Source organism: Amaranthus tricolor, chromosome 4, assembly GCF_026212465.1.
Source record: "Amaranthus tricolor cultivar Red isolate AtriRed21 chromosome 4, ASM2621246v1, whole genome shotgun sequence".
Classification (NCBI taxonomy): domain Eukaryota; kingdom Viridiplantae; phylum Streptophyta; class Magnoliopsida; order Caryophyllales; family Amaranthaceae; genus Amaranthus; species Amaranthus tricolor.
The window spans coordinates 16,855,517-16,860,217 of NC_080050.1; positions in this window are offsets into that span (position 1 = coordinate 16,855,517).

Here is a 4,701-nt window from a genome sequence, read left to right on the forward strand (position 1 = left end):
TCCGCGAAATTAGGTGCAGCTGGGGTTCAGTGTCACAAGGCGGTGGAATGCCCTGTACCAACCCATATTGACGCATTATGCACTCTGGTAGATGTACTTCGACAATATCGAAGCATATGAGTGGCACAGAAGCCCTCCACGCCCCTAAATGAATCCCCGAGTGTTCGGGTACAGCTGCGTAGGCTTCCGCAGGGTATGGGTCCCACAAAAACTAAAATACATGTTATGAAAATGTAAATGATGTGTTAATTAAATTGCAATAATGTTAATGAGTACTGAAATGTTTACCTGGTTGGGTCGTAGCAGGTCTAATTGATCTCGGTAGAATCCTAGACCACTGCCGGTGTGCTTGCGCTTCCGGCATGCAAAATTCCACCTCGAACCGTATGCAACATCTGGTTCGGGTTGCGGTGGAGGAGCATTATCACCACGACCAACAGTTTTGTAAGGTTGGCCGCTAAGAGTATGCTCCCACGCCCACAGCTGAACATTTGAAATGTAATTGGTATATAATTCAACTACACCGGATTAAAGTTAAATGTTAATTTTATTACCTGTAATATTACTATTGGCCCCGCAATCTCCTTGACGTTCTTTTGGGAAGCACCACATAGTCTCCTATATAGGTATTCAAGGGCTGCTGATCCCCAGCTATACTCGCCAATGCGCTCCCACGTGTCGTCAAGTAAGGTTAAGTACAGAAGTTGTATTTGGTTATTTGTTTTATCGGCAAACAACACAGCTCCTATCAAGTATAAGAGGTAAGCCTTCACGTACCTCAAAATGGTGCCTTCATCAGCATCTCCGGGGAGTTGCGAGAAGGTCTGAACCAACCATGTGCATCGCAAATAGCTCCCTCTGATCACTTCCGGTGGAGGGCGCACTCCCAATATGTGATGCACCATGTCACGCCAGCCTGATAGCTGGCATCCGCTTGTACACACGGCACGTCCCTCTATGGGAAGCCGCGTTAGTAAGGCTACATCAAGCAATGTGATGGTAGCCTCACCGAGAGAGAGATGAAATGTATGCGTCTCCTGACGCCATCTCTCGACCAGTGCTGTGATAATGGCACGGTCGACTCTGCCGTATGCAACAAGGTGAAAGTCGTATAACCTCGCGTTAGCTCTAAGTATGGGATGATTCTATCATAGATCACCCATGGAACGGAATCTGGATGCCTGGTGCCCAGCGTTTCCGCAACAAACACCTATGAATATTGAAATATAAATAAGTTATTAGTTGTATGTTAGCAATAGTAAAATGTAAATCATAACTATCATAAACCCAACCTGGGCATCCCAAAGAGGAGTACTCCGGTGCTGATGTTGCATGGTCAAGACACTAGGATCTAGGGGTCCTGGAGCTGTTGGATTCATCTCCTCTACTGCTGTGTTCGTGTTTGTTTTAATTAATATTACTATTATGTAATAATATAAAATATATATAACATATTACCTTGAGTTACAGATTATCATTCTAGTATAATATATTTAACATATTACCTTGAGTTATAGGTTCTAGTGTTGTGACCTTCGCTCCCACAACGACGACAATTAGATCGTTTTGTTCTACCCTCATCCATTTCGTTGGCAATTCTCCTAGACTTAGGCCTCCCTTTACCCCGAATTTGATCGAGATCATGTCTAAGTTCAAAGCCCGTATATTGCGGCCATGACCTCTTATCGATCATTGGCATGAAGTACTGTTCGTATGTACTTGCATAACTTTGACTAGTATAGCACGGATCCACGAACCTCTCATATGAAAGGTGTCGTTTGATGCAAACAGCAAGTATGTGTGAACAAGGAAGGTGGTATATCTCAAGTTTGTTACATGTGCACTTCACTTGATTCAAGTCAACACGTTGAATCTTCCCCCCCTTGGACGATCCTCTAGTACCCCTCCCAGTCTTAACTTCGAATACACCACTTCTATAACCTAATGCGATTATATCATGCCAATTTGCCTTCTCCGTAATTCTATTGATAATCTTAGTGGCATGCGCTGTGTACATGTGTCCTTCAAGTAACCATGCGCTAGCACGTTCACGCCTTTGAACAAAGTAGTCGTTTACCCGATAGAAGGTGAATTCAACAAGTGTAGTCAAAGGTAAGAAACGTACACCCTTCATCACAAAGTTGAAAACTTCAGCTAGGTTCGTGTTAGTAACGTCATACCTATGACCTCCATCATGACACAATGACCACCTAGACATATCACCCACGTTATCAATCCTGAAAATTGCCTCTCGTTTTGCAGTCGCAATTGCCTTTAGACCATTCATTACCTTAACTTGTTGTCTTTGCTCAGCTGTTTTACCGAACAACTTCTTCAACTGAACATTACCCATAGCACGATTGAAGTTGCTAAGCAAATGGCGTAAGCAAAACCTGTGATAAGCATTAGGTGGTTGCCACTCCGGCTCTTCCATGGTTGCTAAAATACCAGCGTGCCTATCAGAAATAACGCATAAACCCATCCTTTGTGTGATATGCTTACGAATACAAGCCATGAACCAGGACCATGCACTTATATTCTCCTTCTCTACCAATGCAAAGGCCAACGGAAAGATTCTCTTATCACCATCTTGGGCAATGGCAGTCAATAAGGTATGACGATATTTACCATACAAGTGTGTGCCGTCAATGGCGATAAGAGGTTTACAATAATTGAAGCCTTCAATGTAAGGTTTAAAGGCCCAAAAGACGTGTTGGAAGGTCCTAATATTAGGTCTCACATATACACCCATGTCATTATCCTCCTTAAAATACCACTCAACTACTAACCCCGGGTTAGAATATTGCAAAGCTTCTAGAAAGCGGGGAAGGAGTGAGCAAGAACCTTCCCAGGTCCCGTAAATGGATAACAACGCTTGTTGCTTTGCACACCACGCTCTCTTATAATTCACATCCACACCAAAACGATCTTTAACCATCTGCCGTACGACAGATACCTTAATAGATGGGTCTTTAGAAACACAATTTCTAATAACATTGTTAATGACAGAAGATGTCAGGTGAATGTGTCCAGCCGTAACACTGTCACTACCCAATACACAAGAACCGTGCTTACCCTTATAGGTAACAATACGCCATGAAGATAAATAAGAGTTAAACGTAGCCCTAGGTTTCCACGAACAACCCCGCTTGCACTTCAAGGAAAAGACAGTTTAGTTCGAGGTCTCCGTTCTGTACTCGACATTTCTCCCAATATGATACACTCTGATAGCTTCCAACAACGATTCCTTGCTATCAAAAATCATACCCTTCTCAAACTCTCCCTGTTCGGTGTATGTGGTATCACAAGCCCAAGTCCTCCATGACTTGTCCTCCGCATACTCGTCTAAAGGTGGACAGAGGGCATAAGGTGTAGGAGGAATGATTGTAGGATTGTTGCCTAGAGTCATGTCATTTGCTAGCGCATCCTCTTCGACATCCACACCGTCCTCAGAAGGATCGTCAATGAGTCCATTACTGTCATTTCCATCATCCCAAGGTCCATCTCAGGAATTTCTCCTAAGTTAACCATTGAATCAATTGGAACTTGATTCGTAGGGGGTTGAGAAAAAACACAAGATGCAGAATAAACGGCGGGATTTAAAGTTTTCTGAGTTAATATAGACATAGGGGTAGGAGTAAGATTAGAAGCAACTACATTCCCTGATGGTACTTCTTCTACGTATAACTCCAAAGAAGGAATTTGGGTGGACTTTGAATGCTCCCACATCGCATCTATAGTGTAACAGGCTCAAATTTTTTAATCTTAATCTTTCGATTAATTATTACGAAATTTCTTTTCGAATTCCTAATCCTTTGGTTATCTAATTCAAATCACCTTTAATTCCTAAACCTTATTCCGATTTTTGTAATTTCTTCCAAATATTAAACTTAAAAATATATTTATATTCTTAAATTTCTTTATAAGGACTAAAATATTATTTTATTATTTTATACTACGAAAAGTAAAATTTTAAATATTATATTTATGATTTTATTAAAATGTTACGTTTCAATTTCGTTTCCTTAAACTAACTTTACTACTTATCATTTTAACTTTACAACTTTGATTTAATTATTTTATACTTAAAAATTAACTATATTTTTCTTATTAACTTTAAGTATAGTTTTAACTAAAGTTTTCTAAGTAAACTATCATATTTTCATAATCAAACCTTAGTCATAGTTTCCATTAATCTAAAACATTTCACTAGTATAAACTAGAACAAAAATTTGATAAACCAAAATCCTTTCTACATCAATCCATAATATTCATCACTTACACAAGCTATCACCATTTCCTTACACAAGTTAACCTTCTTCTACACTCCAAACTCTTACACATCCACTTACACACTCCAACTCTTACACATTCACTTACACACTCTAAATCATTTACACAAGTTAACCTTCTTTTTCATACAATCTTATGAACTAAAAAGTTGCCCAAAACTCATTATAAATACCCCTCCTTAGCCATGAGATCACTTGCACCCCCATAATCAAATCTTTCTACCATTCTTTCTTATATCTTCACTTCATTAACATCTTACTAACTTTATACCTTTTTTATTTGTTGAAGAATCAAATGAAGATTGAGCTTGATCTTATCACTTCTTAAGCCAATAATCATCAACTTTTAAAAAGTCAAGTATTATCTTTTGGAGCTTGGATATCATTTTCTTTTGGGTAATTGAAGATC